General features: G+C 36.0%; 1 non-coding gene across 1 annotated transcript; it reads right to left on the bottom strand.

Annotated features, from left to right (window-relative positions):
* Positions 1-19037: 19037 nt before the first annotated feature.
* Positions 19038-19144, bottom strand: LOC141700969 (small nucleolar RNA R71). Its single transcript, XR_012566614.1, has one exon. It is a non-coding gene; the product is annotated as a small nucleolar RNA R71 (small nucleolar RNA).
* Positions 19145-22004: the final 2860 nt, after the last annotated feature.

Here is a 22004-nt window from a genome sequence, read left to right as displayed (position 1 = left end):
ATGTAGGTGAAAAATGACAAGGCCTATCTTGAATTGGAGGCAAAGTATGAGGCTCTTCTAAGAAAGAAACAGGGTAAAGCTTATATTGCAGAAGGAAAGAGTTGGGATGATTCATTAAATGATGATGATGAGGAAGTAGGAAACTATGAACTCATGGCCTTGGAGCAAGGAGAGTCATCCTCATCAAAAATAAAGGTACCAACTCTTACTACTATTGATTTAAATGAAAGTCAATATAAATAAAAATGGTTGAGAACAATGGTAGCAGCTACTGAGAAGGTTAGTAAGTTATCAAAAGGCTTTAGAAGGATGAGGTTTGAAAAACCACAAAGGAAAGGTGGTTTTAACAAAAAGTAATCTGGAGATGGCAAAGGCAAGTTCAGAAAGAAAGAAGGATAATACTCCAAGGGAAGGAAGTTTGACAAGACCAAGGTGCCTTGTTACAACTGCAATGAAGGGGACATCTGGCTACTGAGTGCCCTAAATTAACTGGAAAAGTTTTTGTCACAACAAACTCCAACAAAGTTTGGATGGACTCATCGGGAACTGAAAATGATGAAGAATGATATGCACTCATGGAAACTCATGGAGAGAAAGTGTCAGGAACTGATAAGGTACCTTCAATTATTTTCGCTGTTGAGACTAATAATTTATATGAACTAAAAACTTTCTTATATTTTTTGCTTGTCACTTTTAAGAGTAAGTCTATTTAATATTATAATGTAATTTCTGAGAATAATAAACTAAGGAAAAGAAATGATCACTTAGAAGCTGAGTTAGTATACATGAATGAAAATGAAAAGGCATGTAAAAGGGCCTAACATATTGAAAAGATGAGCATAGAAATGTTACACATCCATACAAGCATGGTAGCAGCTATTGTGGAGGTCGGTAGGTTATCAAAAGCTAATAAGAAGCTTGAGATTGAGAAACAAGATCTGGAACTGTAGCTTGTTGAGCTTGAAACTGTCAAGCAAGAAAATGAATATCTAAAGAATAAGCTAAAGTGTGCTATCGAGATAGAAGTTGTGTTGAGGGAAAATCTAGAGAAGAATGAGGTGAAACTGAAATCATTTAAAAATGCATCTCAGCTAGTTAGTCAGTACCATGAGAAGAACAAGCCTTGTGCTAACATAGCTATTGGCTTAGATTATGATACGTTGAAGAGCAACAAGAAAGTTGAAGGTGATAAGGGAAAAACAACTATAAGTGAAGATGTCCCAGCTATGCTGAGAAAGTTTGGTTTACCTATGTTCAAAGCATATGAAGTAAATTTCATTGAAGAGGAATTGATCATAAAGCAAGAACTTGCTGATGAGGACAAAGAAAAGAAATACACAGAAACAACTCCACCTTCTAAAACTGAGAAGAAGCCCATGGTAGATCAAAGCCCCCAAGAAGTCAATCAGGGAGGTTAAGACTGAGAATGCAGGAAAGAAGAAGAAAAACAGAAATGGGAAGGTTGGAATAAATAAAAGCAATAACTTTACATTTGTTACAGATGCTCCCAGAAAACAGTGTCAAAAGTGTGGCTCTGTTAATCATCTAACTCACATTTGCTAAAAGGTTGTTAGCAAGCTAGGAGTGGGAGTATGCAAGTATAATAAAGCAAAGGCTAATGTTCACTACTCATTCTCTGATAAGTTTGATTGTATACCTTGTAACATGAAAGTAATGACAAGTTGCCACAAGCTGAGAGTAGATCTTAAAGAAGTCAACATTGAGTCATCGGCTAAAAATGAAAATGCTCATCAATTAATGAATTCTATTCTTTCTGAATCATCAATTCTACTTCTACCAAATCTGTTAACAAGAAAAAAGTACCCAATACTGCTTGGGTTACAAAACATACTTAATCCTCATTGTATTCAGGCAAAGTGAAGAAGGCATTATAGATCATAGACAATGGATGCTCAAGTCATATAGTAGGTGATAAGGCCCTGTTATCACAGTTTGAGAAAATGGCTGGCCCATTAGTGACTTTTGGAGATAAGTACTGTGATATAATAATAAGATCAGTATTTGATAGAGACAGAACATTAACATGCTCCTCGCAAGTAGTGTCAACGCATTTCGTCGGCCGGAAATGTATAGGAAGGAAGCTCCAGGTGTTTCTAGTCCTGCTAGTATGGCATTCAAGTTTACTTCTACTTTGACATCTTTTTGTAGCTGAACATTTTTAGGGTTGGATGGGACCTGTACCTGACCGGAATAACCAACAATAACTGTACATGTGTTGTTAATTATATGTGTGTTTATAGTTTATAAGCAGAGAGAAACGAAAGGAGGGATGGAGAGAGAGATGGAGAGAAAGAGAGAGAGTGGGGAAGAGGACTGGGGAGGTGATGTTTTTATGTCACAGGGGACTGGGAGAGAGAATGGAGAGAGAGTACACCGTTAGATTATTTGTTTAGGGGTTTAATAAGGTGCGTTGGATCTTATTAACATGGATCGATGACATGGCACTAAATTCAACTGTCATTGGTCGAATTTAGGAGTGCCAATTTATAACTTAATTAATTTATAATTTTTAAAATTATTTACACATTATTTAATTTTTTAAAAAGTACCCAATAAAATTAAATAAAAATAAAAATTCTCTTACCACATATATTTTTGTATTAAATAAAATTGCAGCTAGGATGATCTAATATGCCTTACCCGCACTCTCATAATTATTTTTTAAAAAAAATTACAGTTTGTATGATAAATATCTAATTTTTTTAATGCAACAAATAAAATAAATTTGTTTGAAAATTCCTTTATCATATAAATACTTTTTGTAAGAACTAAAATTATATACAGAAACTATCAAAAATACTAATTTTTCTAATTTTATCATAAATTCCACCAATATGAGAGTGCGGTTAAATTTATCATAACTAGTATTTACTGTTTAGTCCCTTATTGATGTTTGGTTTACTATTTTAACTGTCAACTAGCTATTTTAACAGTCATTTGGTTTGCTATTTTAACAGTCAACAAGTTATTTGACTCGTACTTCTTACTAGTGTTTAGTATCATGCCGATATTTTTATTTTTTAAAAAATATTTATGAATTATCAAATAGTACGGATGTCAAGACCTGTATATATTACTAATATGAAAACATTTTCAAAAAATAATAACTTCATTTGGTTTGCTATTTTAGCACTCAACAAGTTATTTGACTAGTACTCCTTACTAGTGTTTAGTCCCATGTTGTGTTTCAATTTTTTTAAAAAATATTTGTGAATTATCCAGCCATGCGGATGTCAAGACCTGTATATATTAGTAATATTACAAAATTTTCAGAAAATAATAAATTCATTTGGTTTGTTATTTTAACAGTCAACCAGTTATTTGACTAGTACTTCTTACTGGTGTTTAGTCTCATGTCGATATATCTATATTCTAAAAAATATTTATGAATTATCCAACCATACAGATATCAAGACCTATATATATTAGTGATATGACAAAATTTTCAGAAAATAATAAATTCATTTGGTTTGCAATTTTAACAGTCCACTAGTTATTTGACTAGTACTTCTTACTGGTGTTTAGTCTCATGTCGATGTTATAATTTTTTAGAAAATATTTATGAATTATCCAACCTTACGGATTTCAAGAACTGTATATATTAGTGATATGACAAAATTTTCAGAAAATAATAAATTCATTTGGTCTGCTATTTTAAAAGTCAACAAGTTATTTGACTAGTACTTTTTACAAGTGTTTAGTCCCATGTCGATGTTTATATTTTTTAAAAAAAATTATGAATTATCCAACCATATGAATGTTAAGACCTGTATATTTTAGTGATTTAAAAAAAAATCATAAAATAATAAATTTATTTAGTTTGCTATTTTAACAGTCAACAAGTTATTTAACTAGTACTTCTTACTAGTGTTTAGTGTCATGCCGATGTTTCAAATTTTTTTAAAAAATATTTGTGAATTATCCAACCGTATGGATGTCAGGACATGTATATATTAGTGAGATGACAAAATATTTAGAAATTAATAAATTCATCTAGTCTTTTTATTTGAATAGTCAACCAGTTATTTGACTAGTGCTTCTTACTAGTGTTTAGTCTCATGTTGATATTTCACTTTTTAAAGATATTTATGAATTATCCAACCGTACGGATGTCAAGACCTGTATATCCAATCGTACGGATGGCCAAATTTTCAAAAAAAAAATCATTTGATTTGCTATTTTAACAGTCAACCAGTGATTTGACTAGTACTTCTCACTAGTGTTAAGCCCCACATCGATTCTTTAATTTTTTTTAAAAAAATATATTGAATGAAGCACGTAGACGTGAAACTCTTTTAAGTTTCTTATAATTTTTCAAATATATTAAACAAATATTTAAATTTTAGAATATTATCAAACACAAAAAATTAAAATTCTCCCATAATGTATATTTTTTTTCACCACCATAAATATTAGTACACGTGATGAATGTTATCCTTTTATATAAATATATGTTTTTTTATAATATATAATACTATTTATATTTTTAAGTATTCTTTATATTTTTGCATTTACTAAATACAACCACTTGCAATTATTTTATTATTTTAACCAGTTATGATTGAAATCGTTTTTTACCATTTTAATAAATTCAAACAAAAAGAGCGGGAAAATATCCCGCCATTTGGCAATGATAAATTCGACCGTTAGCGGTTAAATTTAGGAGCGCAAAATAATTCAGATGGCGGGAAAATTCCCTCCATTTTTTGATGGAGTCAAATTCAACCGCATAAAAAATCCGGTTGTATTTATTACTAAATTCGACCACTGGCAGTTGTATTTAGCCGTGCCCAATGAAATAAGCGAAATCGGCCGAATTTAGGCCGGTTGAATTTAGCCTTATTTTCCCGTAGTGAGTATAACACTTTTGAAATAAATTAGCTCAAATTTTATATTGATTTAATCAATTACAAGTTGGAATATTTCAGTCCATTTTGGACAAACTAGGTATTTATTTGACATCTCGATAAATCATTTTCTAGTTCTCGATAAGAGTCAGGAAAATTACATATCGATATGTATCTATTTTCTCAATAAGACTTCTCGATAAGCAAATTCCAAACATTTATTTTGAGTTCTCAATAAGTCATTTACCTTTTACTATAAATACCCAGATATCTCGATATACACCTCTTTACGCTTTCAAAATCTCAATTGACCTAATTTTTCAATCACTGAGAATGGCATCAAACACAGTTATACCCTTTATCCCAAATGAAGGAACCAAATATCTTGCATTTACAGATGTAAAAAAAGCTCCTGATACTTTTAAGAGTTTTGTGAAGTTTCTTTCTGAAACATACTTTGCAGGAGCTCTAACTGCAAATCCAGTGTTATACTTGGATGTTCTCAGGGACTTTTGAAACACAGCCATGGTGAGGACTGTGGTGCATGAAAACTAGGTTGTATCAATTGTGGTCAACTGTTCCATTAGAGGCCAACAAGTGGAATTTTCTTAGGATGATGTCAATGTGGCTTTGGGCATCCCTACTAACAAGATGGTGGAGGTTCCTACTCAATAAGAGCTAGCTGAGTTCATGGACTTTATCAACTGTAGTGAGAAGATCAACTTAGCAAGCCTGAACAAGAAGAACTTGAGAAGGGAATGGTCCTTTCTATTTGACACTATTGTAAGGGCCTTCACTTGCAGAAAGACAGGGTATGACAACATCTCAAGTATTATCCAGAAGCTGGTGTTCTCAATGGCCCACAACAGACACCTCAATGTAGGTCATCTCATCATGGAGGAGCTGAGCACCAGGCTCACAATGCCCTTAGCATCAAGAGGTAAGAAAATCTTTCTTCCTAGATTCACAATGTCTGCTTTAAATTATAGAGTGCATGACATTCACATGTTAAATGGTATAGATAGAACACAAATAGGCAACTATAATAAAGTGTCCAAAGTTATTATAAAGTGCATGACATTCACATGTTAAATGGAGAGATTCAGGACTTACCCTTACCATATGCCTAACATGAGGTCTAACATTAAATCTAGTGTAATAATGGCTCATGTCCCTGTGGAAGTACAAACACAGGAACACCAACAAGGGCCTTCCCATACTAAGACTCCTTCTTCTTTACCTATAACATCTAGGAAACCAACCACTTCATCATCTCAAAAGGGTGAACTGAGTAAAAAGAAGAGAAAACAGGCACCATTAACTGTGATAAATGAGACTGGTGAGGATCAAACAGTTTCAGAGTTAACCTTGGTCAAGAAACCAAAGAAGTCAAAACAAACTGAGTTGATTACTCAAGCTACCTCTACTTCCTACCAAAAGGATGTAGTTGAAAAAGAGGGATTAAAACAGACTCTAGGGGCATCCTCTCAACAGGATGTCTCTATTGAAAAGAGCACCATCCCTGGTGTACTATCTAAAGAGTCTGCACCAACACTTGAATAAATTTAAGTGTATGAAAGAAGAAATAAGGATGGCACACACAAAGAGAGCACATCTTTTGAAACTCCCTCATCTATTCAGGGGGAGCTGCTAACACTCAACTCTGAAATTAAAAATCTAATCTCTCAAATTTCTTTTTCATTCAATCAAACACTTGAATCTAATTCTCAAGTGTTGCCAACATCATGTGACATGGTTCAAGAGACTGTGTTCGCCACCCAAGACCCAAATTTAGTTGGTGAGAGGCTACATGCTGGGATAAACCTTAATGACACCAGCACAACCGCAGGGGTTTCATCAATTTTTACTAGAAGACCCTGTGGTGGTTTCAAATGCACCTTCATGTGCAAATCAACCTTCACAAGTTGTAAGATTTGAGGGTAATACTCTTGAGGGGGAGCTATCTAAATCCTCTCCAACTCAATTGGAGGTTCCTCTTGAAGGAACAACTTCCCTCAAAATCCTAATTGAAATTACACTCACAATTCAATTTAGGAGTTCAATTTTCAATGATCCTACTATGGGGGAGGCAAGTACATCACATTCAAGTGATAGTGCTTTAAAATAAGTAAATGGGTTTGAGGCCAAGGTACATGATAGTAACCTGGTCAACTCCCCTCCAATTCCAATGGAGGTTCCCACCACAAGTGGAGAACAACAAACTGTCACAACCATAGTTCAACCTATGAGTCAAACTGTGACATCTGTCACAGGTGGTTCTATTGAGACTCTACCCTCTTCCTCAAATCCAAATGACCAACCATCTACCTCCAACCCCACTCAAACTTAACCTCATTTTATTTCTTAGTGGCTGTAAGGAACAGAATCTCAACTAACAACAATGAATGATCTAGTGGTTGATCAGCTGTCTGGACTTGCTCAAATTTCTCAACAGTTTCTTACCTCAAATATGCCTAACCAAGATTATCAAGCTATCATGCTCACCTATTAGAAAGAGATTCAAGAACAGCAAGCAAAGATTGTAAATGAATCTGAACATGATGGCAACTGTGATTCCTGGTTGGATAAAAACTTTCATCTTGAAATGGATGAGGTTTTGGCCAGATTTAGAGAAGAGTACATCACCATCCCTCTGGAGCAATTCCAAAACTCTAACTCCATAAGAAGTCTATAATGCAATCACAGATGTCTATAAATCTCAACTTAAAGCCTTTCAGCTCATTGGTAAAGCTCTCAAATTGACTCTGATTGATCATCAAGACAAGACAAGGAAACTGGACAAGGACAAGCTAGATGAAATCATTCCTTCTCAGGTGGAAATCAGGCAAAAATTCTCTAGATTCACATATCAAATGGCCAGATTTGATTTTTCATCTATGGACAAGAGCATCAAAAATCTTAGGGAATCTTTCTTAGCCTTACATGAAGTTATCCAGCAGAAAATCACTAGCAATAATGACATCAGGGTCAAACTGGAGCAACTTCATCAAAAAAGATATGAACCATCTGCTCTATTGATGGAAGGCATTTGAGAAGTTGTACAAGCTACATTTGGCACTTCTCTATCCACAACATCTTAACAACCATTGTCAACATCCACCAACTTGCAAATTCAAGCTCTCCAAACTCAAGTCTCCACTTTATAGTCAAAAAATGAGTCATTTACAACTGAAGTATCACAACTCATAGCTCTGGTCTAAAGTCAACAGGCAGTTATCCAAACCTTGATGGAATCTCATCAACATCTACAAATAAAGAATTCAGTGTCATTGGGAGCTATCATGGGTTCACTCAATATTCCACTGCATGCACTTCCAGAAGTTGTTAGGCCTGAAATCCCTACACCTCTTATATTTCCTGCTAACAAGCTTAAGGAGGAGATTGAGGCTAGGTTATTAAGGTCCTCATTATCTGCCTAAGCATCTGTTCAAGCTGTTCAAAAAGAAAAAGCCAAAGAAGTTGATGTTGGAATGAGAGGCTTATATAAGGTCACACACACTGTAGAAGAGGGTTGAATACAGTGTATACTATAATCAAATCGAATTAATAACACAAGTATGAAACACAGAATAATCTTATTAATAAAACAGTATTACAATGGAACCGTTATCTCTCACTGATGAACAAATATCACGAGAGCTGTTAGGGTTACAATGAATTATATTCTCAATTAAGATAACACATATAGTGTAAACCCTATGCTGTGTTTATATAGACACAAAGTTACAAGATAATCTTCTAATTGATATCGAATATAAGTCTGCATCCTAAAATATATCAATTAGTTATCTTTTCCTCCAAGTCTTCTATTCTTCATAGAATTCTTCTCCATGCATATCTCTTCTTGTTTTAGTCTTGATCTTCTTTCCTTTCAATCAGCCGCCTTCCTTATCTGAAAGTCTTCTTAAGTCCTGATATTATCTTCGGATGAATATCTTCTGATATCTTAAGTTCTGATAAATTATGTTCTGATATCTTAAGTTCTGACTTCAGTATAAGTACTGATTTCCAGTTAAGTCATGATTTGTCCGGTTAGTCAAGTTCTGAAAACTAAACACAAATCATTATTAGACATGACATCACAAATATATCTAACAATATCCCCCAACTTGTAAATTAGCATAATATACAAGTTTAATAGATATTTGATGATGTCAAAAACATTAAGTACAAATGCATATGAGAATTTGACTAGATAACTATAACTCACAGTCCTTGTAGCTTTTACCATCCTTAAAGTCTGATATCAGCTTTAGCCTGTATATTCTTTAGAATTTAAAAGTTGTAGTCCTTGACTTGGCTTCAGTGTGTGATCACTCGAATGCCAGGAGTTGTTCTGAGATAGTTCTTCAAAAGAGTTCTCTCAGCATATTCAAGTTCATTCTGCATCCTCATTTTAACATCTTTAAGTTCAACTGTATCTTCTCCTGTCTGAAAGATAGCAGCCCTGAGATCATTAATCTTTGTTTTCCTTATTTCCTGATCCAGTCTGATCAGATAAGCTTTATCAGACTCCACATTAAATTCAAGTCCCTTAATACCCAAAAATGTAGTGATCTTGGAAGTAATAGGCTTCATCTCAACTAATTCAACATTGTGAGCTCTGTACTTAGGATAGTATGGTCTGTCAGACTTTACAGAGTATAATTTCTTTTGTCTTTGAATATAGATTTTAAGTAACTGGCAGCACCATCTATTGACATGTTCTTCACTTGAAGTAGAAATAAAACATGTTACAATTCTTCAAATTACTTTAAAAGAATAGCATCTTTTCTTATCTGGAATACCCTCCCATCTGTCATGAAGTATAATATGATATCTTCTTTTAACACAGAGTGGTAGACCATTTGTAAAGACTCTAATTGATTTAGTCTTTCTAGAGTTATCCCTACTCCTGGTTCAGAAAGAGATGTAGGATCTAAGGTAGAGTTGTTTACTCTTCTCTCATTAGCATTATCCAGTCCTGTTTTATCTCTAGCTTCCTTCCCTTGAAGCAATCTACCCTTAAAAACATTTGTTGAAGTCTTTATTGGTTGAGCAGATTGTTGAGCTTTAGTAAACCCAGGTTGTATAATTTTTGAAGGTTTAACATGAGCAATGTCAGAGGTTTCCTTTCCTTTATCTTCTGATATTAAGACAACTTGAGCTCTGTCATAGGTTGCTTGCTTCATTATAATATCAGAATTTACTAAGTCCTCATCTTGAACAACATGAGCTCTGTTAGAGGTTGTTTGAATATTCTTCTTCTTCTTCAAAATTAGACTAGTATCTTCATCAGTTTTTACTTCCAGATCCATAGTTGGCATATATACCTTTACAGGTTCATTAACTTTTTCCTTACCCTTGAATCTAGGATGAACTTCCACCTGTGATTTGGACTTGGCCTTAGATGCCTCAGTATATGTCCTCTCTTTGATCACAATGCCCTTAGGCTTATGTGGTTTCTTTGCAATGACTTGAGTTTTAGACTTTGATTTGACATTTTCTGCTTTAAGTCTGGCTTCTTCTTCCTTCAGAATTTCAAAGTCCATTCCTAGATTGTCTTTGAGAAATAGTCTTTTTGAAATTTCTTCATCCAGCTTCTGTATCTTGGGGTCTTGATAGTAGACTGATGTTTGCTTCCCCTTGAGCTTCAGTGTCTGCATAAACTTCTTTGATTCTTGACTTTCACCCTGTATTAGAACATCAGGCTTAGTCAGAACTTGCTTATCAGAACTTATTCTTCTATCAGCATCAGAGCTTGATCTTTGTGTAGAAGTTCTTGCTTTCTTGGATGAAGAGCCTTTGCCTTGACCATGACCTCTACCCTTTTCAGAGTTTTCATGGTCATCATTTCCATCATCCTTTTTCTTCAGTGCTAAATCAGTATAGCATTTGGACTTAACCACCTTCTCCCCCTTTTTGGCATCATCAGGTAGTAGGAGAGAGAGAAGTAGTTCCACTGAAGATTGGATTTCATTTAGTTGAACTTGTTGAGAAGCTTGATTCTTTAGTACTTCAGCAATCTGAGCTTGCTGTTTCTCCTGAGCTTTCTCAATAGCCTCAAATCTGTTAAAGGCGGGCTTGAAAAATCTGTTCTTATCCAGTGTAAAGTTCATGTCTTGCTAAATCAGTGTTTCTTGAATTTTGTTCACCTTGGCTTGAGTTATTGAGTGTTGACCTTGAAGGTTTCTGGTACTCAATGCAATAACTCTGAGCTATGCTTTGAAGTCATCATTCATCAGCATCTCATCAGCTTTAGCCAGGTGCTCAGCAAGAATATTTGCAGTAGGAACAAAATTAACTTTATTCCACTCCTTGATCCATTCTCTTCCTCTTGAAGTTTCACTCCGAGGTACTGGTGCATCCTCTCTCACAAACATTTTAATCAAATCAGCTTTATTAAATGTTTGTAGATGTGCATGTCCTGAAGGACCAGCTGTATCAGCATTTACATTTGTAGCAGCTTCACCAGTATTTTCAGCATTTATTTCAACAGAACTTGCAGAATCTTCAGTATCAGCATCTTGTGATAGAACAATTGTATGTGAAGCAATAGAAGATTCTTCTGCATTAACATCTGTATCTATCAGTGGAGTTGCTGGTGGAGTGTATTGAGAAATGGTTGGAGCTTCTAAGTACAGAACTTCAGGTACATTCAAGTTGTGAATATCTATTTCAGCACTTATACCTGGATTTTCAGCATGTACTAGAGAGTGAATAGGAGACACAGGAGGTGTAGGCATTGGTGATGTAGCAGTCTCTGGCTCTTGAATTTGAGATTGTGGAGCTTCAGTAAGTTCTGGTTCAGCACTGGGAAGAGATTCAATTATAACTGGTTCTTTTGAGATCAGAGATTCCTGACCTCCTTCCTCAGCTGCTGCTTCCATTCCTTCATCAGAACTTGATGATTTTACAGCCCTCCTTGCTCTTTGCTTTTTAAGTTTCTTAGCTGATGGAGAAACTCTGGGAGCTTCATCATCAGAGTTTAGCTTTCTAAGCCTTTTTAGGGGCCTAGAACTCCCAATTTCTTGAGCTTTCTGAGAAGAGACCTTCTCAGCTACTTGAGCAACAGGTTCTGATTGTTAAACTTGTGCTTTATCTTCTGATTCATCTCTCAGAATCATCTTCCTTCTCTTTTGTTATTTTTGAGGTCAGTCTTTGTCCTCTTTGCTCTAGAAGAAGAAGGTTGCACTGTAGGTGCTGATGGTCGGGTGACATGGTCTGATGTGAGTGTTTGTTGAGTAACAGTAGTAGGTGCTGATGGTTGTTATGTTTGGTGGGTTGGACATCAGGATATAGCAATGAATAGGTAGCAGCATCAGCATTTACAAGGGCTTGTATTACTGATAAAGGAATGCTATGGGGTCTCAAAACTCCCTTCTTGTTGTCAGCAGTTAAAAGATCAGTAAAAGCCCTCTTAGCTAATCTAAATGGTTCTATCTGTTCACTTGCTAATTGTGGTTCATATGATGTACAGTTATTGTAAATTAACTGACAGAACCTAGCAAAGTAAACTACATTCATGTCCACTTTCATTCTATCTCCTATAAAACATAACACAGTCTTTGCATAATCAAAATGAGACTGGTTTAAGAGTGCATATCCAATTTGTTGTGTCAGAATAGGAATGGTATCAAAATTTGAGCACTTGTTGGTAGACGTCTTCGTGATGCAATCGAAGAAAAAGCTCCATTCCTTTCGAATATATGGGCATTTGAGTTGACCCAACTTAGCCAAACTCTTTTCATACCCAAGATTAGCCATCATTTGCTGTAGCAATGGCTCCCCAATAGCATAACTAAATTGACAGCTTTCAGGTAGGTGTAGAGCTTTTTGAACTATTTTCGGAGTAACAACATACTCAACCTCCTTTGCTGTAAACACGATGCTTGGAGTCCCATCCTTACCACCATCATCATAAACTCTTGTACGCCAAAACGTCAGAAATTGAGTTCCAGAGAAATAGGATGGCTGCGTCAAAGCGAACCCGATCTCACTATGAGATAAGAAATCCTGAATAAAATAAAGTTTCGAAGGAGCTTCACTCTTAGTGAGAATGGCAGCATAGTTGTTGGGGACGAACTTTGCTCCATTAAAGATTATATCCTTGGGTGCCATTGAAAATGAGTGAGAATTTAGAGTGCCTGAAAGGTGTTTGATAAAATGTCTGAATAGAAAACCGTCAGAGAATGTGAGAAAATGAGAAGAAGAGAGAGAGTATAGAATAAAAAAAGTAAGTAAAAGATTTAAAATCTTTTCTCTCTTTTACTTATACACGCCACTTGACAACAGTTATTGAGAAGTGGAACAGACGTTACACCTGTCAGCCATGCAGTATTACTGTCTTTATCTCACTTAAACCAATATTCTGATAAAATATAATCGTTGAAGTATTGTCAAAAATAAATCAAGAAAATAAATACTGCCACCTAAGCATCAGAACTTGATTATTATCAGAATTTAAAAGTCATCATAATATGGCTTCTTCACTCAAAAAGTGAATGTTTATTTCTGTAATTCTTCACACAAATACTGATATGGTTTCAACACAACTTAATCATCAGAACTTCCATCAGAACTTGTCCTCGGAATTTATGCAACTGACACTTAAACTGTTCATCTAAAACAACATTGATCACCACAGTAATTTTCATCATTCATATGGAGTGTAAGTGTGTTCATTAAGCTAAATATCAGACAAAGAGTAAAGTCTGATTCACTTCAGTACATCTTAGAAATAAGGCATAACTAAGAACTTTGCTCAAAATCTGTCATTAGTCTGAAGTCTACAATAGAATGAGTTCATGCATGAGTCCACCTCAACTTTTTTGTTCTCATTTTATGCATCTTTTGAAATTCCTTTTTACAGTGGCTTCTCAGTGTAAGTGAGTCACGACTGCTTATCAGAATTTATGCTATTATCAGAGTATTTCTCCAGTAATCAGAGAATGTGAAAAGTCACCAAGAAAATTTTATTTTGCTTTTCTAATGCATATTACTTAATACCATCAATGCACTTGGGTATTCCCTTCCACATATATTTTTCTCTAGATCTCAAAGGAGTACCTGATATTTATTTCTTTTCTTTACTTTTCTTTTGATAGGTGAGGCTTATCAGCACTTAGTACATCCATAAGATTTACCAACATCAGAACTTAACAGATACGAAGCACTATTCTAGTTTTTGACTTAGTAATAAGATACACAAAGTAAACCTAACCAAGCTCAATATCAGAATTTACTTGTGTTAAAAGATTTCCACATAAACAATTAATTCAAACATGGGATCTTTAGGATATTAGAGACTACTAGGTCAGCATCTAGCACAGTTATCCTCATTGGATTGAATTGTCACAGAAACATTCATATCACTATCAGAGTTTAGAAATTCACATCAGACAACAATTAGCACTTAGGTAAATTTCAATTTAATCACAGATTACATAAAGATAATAATATCTGTAAATACTGATTAGAAAGTCTGATGTATCAGAACATAAACTAAGTAGATTTAGAGAAAGAACCTGAAATTATTCCAAGTTCATTTACCAATCTTGTAAAAGTAGCTTCACATAGTGGTTTTGTGAAGATGTCTGCTAGTTGTTGATCTGTTGGAACAAAATGCAATTCCACTGTACCTTCCATCACATGTTCCCTTATGAAGTGGTACCTAATGCTGATGTGCTTTGTCATTGAGTGTTGAACTGGATTACCTGTCATAGTAATAGCACTTTGATTATCACAGTAAATAGGGATTTTAGAAAATTCTAACCTATAATCCAGTAACTAATTCTTCATCCAAAGAATCTTTGCACAACAGCTTCCTGCAGCAATGTATCATGCCTCTGCAGTTGATGTGGAAATTGACTTTTGTTTCTTGCTAAACCAAGAAACTAATCTGCCTCCAAGCAATTGGCAGCTTCCACTTGTGCTTTTCCTGTCAATTTTGCACCCTGCAAAATCTGCATCTGAGTAACCTATTAGCTTAAAGTCTGATTCCGTAGGATACCACAATCCCAGATCAGCTGTACCCTTAAGGTACTTGAAAATTCTTTTCACAGCTGTTAAGTGAGGTTATCTTAGATCTGCTTGAAATCTTGCACAAAGACAGGTAGCATACATGATATCAGGTCTACTTGCAGTTAGATAGAGTAATGAGCGAATCATACCTCTGTAATCAGTAATATCTACGGATGTACCAGTATCCTTATCCAATTTTGTTACAGTGGTCATAAGAGTGGATGCACTTGAACAGTCTTGCATTCCAAATTTCTGGTGTACTTAGATTGACAAATAAAGATTCCTTCTTCATTCTGCTTGACTTGAAGGCCCAGAAAATAGCTAAGTTCTCCCTTCATACTCATTTGATATCTTGACTACATTAGCTTGGCAAACCTTTTACAAAGTCTGTCATTTGTAGAACCAAAAATGATATCATCAACATATATCTGCACCAAAAGTAAGTCCTTTCCATGGTTGAGATAGAATAAGGTTTTGTTAATAGTCCCTCTGTTAAATCCACTTTCCAGAAGAAACTGAGCTAATGTCTCATACCATGCTCTTGGAGCTTGCTTAAGGCCATAAAGTGCTTTATCAAGTCTGTAGACATGATTAGGAAATTTTGAATCTACAAAACCTGGAGGTTATTCAACATATACTTCTTCTTACAATTTTCCATTAAGAAAAGCACTTTTTACATCCATTTGAAAGACTGTAAACTTTTTATGAGCAACATAAGCCATAAATATCCTTATGGCTTCCATTCTAGCAACTGGTGCAAATGTTTCATCATAATCAATTCCCTCCTTTTGAGAATATCCTTTTGCAACCAGTCTTGCTTTATTCCTTGTAATTATGCCATCACTGTCAGTTTTATTTCTGAACACCCATTTTGTACCAATGACTGATCTATTCTTTGGTCTTGGCACTAGGGTCCAGACTTTATTTCTTTCAAATTCATTTAACTTTTCCTGCATTGCTTGCACCCAATCAGCATCTTGAAGAGCTTCTTCCACTTTCTTTGATTCAGCCTGAGAAAGAAAATAATGATAGAGACATTCATTTGATATTGTTGTTCTAGTTCTAATACCTGCTTCAGGATCTCCAATTATCATGTCAGGTGTATGAGCTTTAGTCCACTTCCTTGCAGATGGAAGGTGATCTCTAGAACTGGATGCTCCCCCATAATCCGTGTTATCTCCATCAATATTTTCTGATGCTCCCCCTGAAATTATGCTCTCTAAGTTAGATCCTTCAGAATTTGAGTTTCCAGAATTATCAAAACTTGGCCCATCAGAACTTGATGAATCAGAACTTGAAGAGCTTGTTCTAGGTTCTGATGCTTCTTGAGATGTGGTTGGATCTTCAATATGCTCCCCCTGCACAGGTGCATTTTCCTTTGGCGTAGTCACCACAGTTTCAATAATATCAGAGTTTAACCCATCAGAGTTTGCAGTATCAGGATTTAGACTATCAGAATTTACAGAATCAGAATTTAAAACTTCATTCTCAAATCTCAGTTGATCGTGATCATTGAAATTTTCAAATCCAGTAATCTTCTTATCATCAAAAGAGACATTGATAGATTCTATGACAACCCTTGTTCTTTAATTGTAGATTCTGAAAGCTTTTGTGGAAAGTGGATATCCAACAAAAATTCCTTCATCAGCTTTTAGATCAAATTTGGATAGCTGTTCAGGATGAGTCTTATGAATAAAACACTTGCAACCAAATAAATGAAAGTACTTCAGATTTGGCTTCTTTTTCTTCACCATCTCATATGGTGTCTTTCCATGCTTGTTGATAAGTGTTGCATTCTGAGTAAAACAAGCATTCTGCACAGCTTAAGCCCAAAAGTAGGTTGGTAACTTTGCTTCATCAAGCATAGTTCGTGCAACTTCAATAAGAGTTCTATTCTTTCTTTTAACAACTCCATTTTGCTGTGGAGTTCCAGGAGCAGAAAATTCCTGCTTTATTCCATGGTCTTGGCAGAACTCTTCCATAATCATATTCTTGAACTCAGTGCCATTATCACTTCTTATGATTTTCACAGAGTCTTTGACCAATTTATCCAGTTATTTGACATGATCAATCAAGATAGATGCAATTTCTCTTTTTGTGTGCAAGAAATACACCCATGTGTATCTAGTAAATGATAAGTGGATTTTATATCCACTTGGAACGCTTTATTACAATCTTAAATTGGTGTTTTGGACTCAAGTTGTTGGTATTTTGATGTATTTTTGTGTTATTGCATTTCAGGTATCAGTTATATGAAGAAAAGAGCTTTTAAAGGAAATATGATAAAAAGTTATCAGATTTGGAATCCAAGGCCATTGTCAAGTTGTAGAGAATCTCGTTAGCTTCGCGTGGACAGTTGAATCGCCTAATTCTGACGAGTAGAACTCAAGTTATGGTCAAAACAAGATTCATCAAAAATTTTCCCAGACAGGAGCTGAGCGCCCGCCCAGGAGAGCTGAGCGGTCGTCCAGGAGTTGAGCGCCCGCCCAGGAGAGCTGAGCGGCCGCCCAAGGCGCGGCTGGTCGCTGATTTCGCTGAAAAAGCCTTTTTTGAGTATAATTTGACGATTTTAAGGGTCCAGGTCCACTAGGGGCGTATATATACTTAAAAAAGGGTTTTCATCATCTGGAAAGATTGGGATACCAAGGAGAAGACCTAGAAGCACAGAACAACTCCGAAAAAGAAGATCTTGTTTTCAACTTGTGATTCTTTGAATTAGTTGTAACTTTGGATGCTCGTTTTCGTTCTTGTTGAACCTAGATCTCGTTTATTCGTACTTTGATTATTACTCAGTTTATTAATACCTTGTTTATACCATGCTTTCATTGGAACCGATGGTGATGATGAATTCAATTATGGGCTAATCGTTATCATGGAGTTCTAGCGGATTTACTTATGGATTTCAATAGTTAATTGTTTCGATATCTTGGTGTGTGGTGATTTTATGATATCCTGGTATTGGTTGTGCTTATTCATCTTATGTGCGTAGCTAACATATAAGATAGCGTGTTAATCTCTATTGAAACGACAGTGAATATAGAGGTTTAGAACTTGCCATGCTAGCATAGGTTCATGTATTGTATGCATGATTAGTGGGTACCTCTAACCGTTTTATCTGCCCTATGTAATCATTATGGATAACTTGTGCTTAAACCGTTATATTGTCAAATTCTATAAACATATAGAGTCTCAATATAATTGGCACCTATTCAGCTTCTATCTCTTTTGTGGATTTCTGGTCGAATGGTACTCGTGCAACGAAAGTTGGCGTTTATCAGTTTCGTGTTATCTGATTAGTGTCATCACCATCACATGCTAAGGTTAAGAACAATAAGGCTATTGAATGAAGTATTTAATGAAGTTAGAATCCCATGTTTGTCATATATAGTAATTCAACCTCAATTATCTTAGTTAATGTTATTTAGTATAATCTCTTAGTTTAATAAAAACCCAATTTGTTATTTGTCTTAGCATTGAGCGATAACCATACATTGTTGCATAGGTACATAAATTGAACTTAACCTAAACCAGTCTCTGTGGAAACGAATCTGATTTATATCTTATACTCCTTGTGAACGCGTATACTTGCGTGAATATTAGCGCGTGTTTTCTCCCTAACAAGTTTTTGGTGCCGCTCTCGGGGACTCGGTGTTAATTTTTAGATTATGTGCTTGTCATCAGTGGTCGTTAAAGTTCACTGACTCGGATTCTTTTACTTTCACGGTTTATTTGTTTGTGTTTCAGGTACTCATTACAATAGGAGATCCAGCAGCACGAACGAAAGCCTTGATGGATTTTTCTCAACCCAAGATCAATGACATTCAATCTAGCATTATCCGGCCAGCTATCACAGCTAATACCTTTGAGATCAAGCCTAGCATAATTCAATGGGTACAGACTTCAGTCCAGTTTGAGGGTTCTCCAATGGAAGATCCAAATACACGCATTAGGGATTTCATAGAGATCTGCGACACCTTCAGGTTTAATGGTATTTTTGAAGATGTTGTGAAGCTGAGACTGTTCCCATTCTCTCTGAGGGAGATGGCTAAGAGCTGGTTACACTCTCTACCAGCTGGTTCGATTACTACTTGGGAAGATCTTTCTTAGAAGTTTCTTACTAAATTCTTCCCTATGGCAAAGATAGCTGCAATCAGGAATGCTCTTACTCAATTTGCGCAGCAATCAGGAGAATCTTTATATGAAGCTTGGGAGCGCTACAAGGAGATACTTAGGAAGTGTCCTCATCATGGAATGCCTGATTGGATGATCATCAATTGTTTTTACAATGGGTTGGGAGCACAGTCCAGACCCATGCTCGATGCAGCAGTAGGTGGAGCATTATGGACAAAGATCTATGAGGAAGCTTATGATCTAATTGAACTGATGGTTGCTAATGAATATCAGTATCCAACCCAGAGATTTCCACAGGCAAGGTAGCAGGAGTTCTTGAAGTGGATACAGCTACGGCTATCACTGCTCAACTGAAGGCATTGTCTATGAAGATCGATTCTCTGGCTAACTTTGGTGTTAAGCAGATAACTAGTTTTTGTGAGTTGTGTGCAGGTCCGCATACGACAGAGCAATGCGATATATCTTGTGACTCAGCTCAGTTTGTGAGCAACTTTCAGAGATCGCAGCAGCCAGTTCCTGCTACTTATTATCCTGACAACTGGAATCATCCTAACTTCAGCTGGAGCAACAATCAGAATGCGATGCAATAGCCGTTCCAGCAGTTTGGAGCAAAACAATTCAACCCTCCTGGTTTTCAGCAACAATTTGCACCAAAACAACTCCAAATTCAACAACAAAATCATGATGCAGGTCTATCTTCGAATGAAAAATCTGAATTGGAGGAGTTGAGGCTTATATGCAAAAACCAGGCTCTTATATGCCAAAGCTAGGCTATTTCTATCAAGACTCTGGAGAACCAAATAGGGCAAATTGCTAATGCCTTATTAAATCGCCCCCAGGAATGCTTCCTAGTGATACAGAAACAAATCCAGGCAAGAGGGAAGTTGAAGAACAGGTGAACGCCATCACCTTGATGTCTAGAAAGGTCGCAAGCCCCAACATTCAGCAAGACGAAGAGCCTGAAAAGTCTCAAGTTCCAGAATCTGAAGTTTTGGCTGAAGAAGAAGTACAAAAGGAAGCAGAGGTGGAACCAAGGAAGACTACTGTGGAACACACTCCTCATGAGGGTAATACAGGGGAGAAACAGATCTATCCTCCACCTCCTTTTCCTAAGAGGCTACAGAAGAAAAAGCAAGATAAGCAGTTTGAGAAGTTTTTGGAGGTGTTCAAGAAACTTCATATCAACATACCTTTCGCTGAAGCTCTTGAACAGATGCCTAGCTATGCGAGGTTTATGAAAGGTATTCTCTCTCGGAAAGTGAAGCTCGATGACTTAGAGACGGTTGCTCTAACGGAGGAATGCAGTGTTGTGCTGCAACAGAAGTTGCCTCCGAAGCTTAAAGATCTGGGAAGCTTCACTATTCCTTGCACCATCGGAAACTTATCGTTCGACAAGTGTTTATGTGATTTAGGAGCTAGCATCAATTTGATGCCCTTATCTATCTTCAAGAAACTTGGATTGCCTGATCCAAAACCAACATACATATCATTGCAACTAGCTGACCGTTCCATCGCTTATCCACGAGGTATAGTGGAGGATGTCTTGGTCAAGGTGGATAAACTCTTCTTCCCTGCTGACTTTGTAATTCTTGATTTCGAGGAGGATAAGAAGATTCCCATTATCTTGGGGAGACCATTCTTAGCTACTGGCCGAACTATAATCTATGTGCAAAAAGGAGAGCTTTCTATGAAGGTTCACGATCAAAAGGTCACTTTTAATGTGTTCAAGGAAATAAAGTTACCCACAGCTAAAGAGGAGTGCTTTAAAGTAGAGCAATTGCAGGTTTTGAATGCACCTCCGTGGATGAGGAAGTTGGATATGCCATTCGATTCTTTTGGGTTAGCAGAGCTGAAAATTTCTCAGGAGCGTTTTGAACCATTTATTCAAGAAGCTCCCACACTTGAGCCCAACCGAAAGCCAGATCAATTGAGTTATTCAGTCTTAGGTGCACCCCATGATAAGGGGTTGGGATATATTTTTGATGATGTAGAGAGTGGCTGGACGGATCTTCCAGTGCCTACAGAGGGTTCTTCTCATGCGCCACAGACAGTTTATGGGACTGGTGTTGGTGATGAACAGTACAGGCGAGTGACTAGGCGTATGGAGGCCATGCATGACATTCACCATCATTTTGCTGAAGATTTGACACACGCTTTCGGTACTGTTGTTCGAGACACTGGTGGCGAGGTTGATTGGCCACCTGATCCTCCACCCGACGAGGGTGACTCTCCCGCTAATTAGGTATGCCTGAAATCCTTATTATTACCTTCAATGAGGATATTGAAAATTTTAAGTTTGGGGGTGATAATGTAAGGATTAGTAGTGTGTGTCCATATAGATTCATATAGATTCATATTGCATGTTTAGTTGTAGTTCATTCATATTTTTGCATGATTATTCATTTAGGACATATTTGTTTGTTTTTATGTGATTTCATATAGTTACATTTGCATGCATATTTAGCATGATCCCTTAAGATGAACTATGATATTTGATAAGTTGATGTTGATTTTAATATGGTGATGATGAATAGAGGGATGTTTAAGTCTTAATGAATTGATTTGCATGCCAGAAACAAATATTTTCACAAGTCTTATAGGGTTGCTTTCGATCTAGATCATTATCATACTTGTTTGTTGTTGAGATTTAATCACTTGGTTATATTTAGAATTTGTGATATTCTCGTAATGACGTAAAAACACTAATTTTTTTATCTAGAGAAAAACTTGGATTTCATTGCTAGTTGTTGTAAGGCTAGGCGTCAAATGGCTAGTAGTCGGCTCATATTTTTATGAGTAGTCTAGGGTTGAATGAGATGGAGCGAAACACACTCATTCAGAAATTATTGAACAAAAAAGAAAAGAGAAAAAAAGAAAAAAAGTATGTGTTTACTGCATAATTGATCAAGAGTGAGCTCTTTAATACTCGAGTTATTAAGTTATAGGGGACTTTGTGCCTAGTAACCTAAGGTTTTTATAGTC

Source organism: Apium graveolens, unplaced genomic scaffold (assembly GCF_009905375.1).
Source record: "Apium graveolens cultivar Ventura unplaced genomic scaffold, ASM990537v1 ctg3149, whole genome shotgun sequence".
NCBI classification, from domain to species: Eukaryota; Viridiplantae; Streptophyta; class Magnoliopsida; order Apiales; family Apiaceae; genus Apium; species Apium graveolens.
The sequence above is the reverse complement of the archived record's forward strand: the minus strand, read 5'-3'. Positions and strand labels throughout refer to the sequence as shown.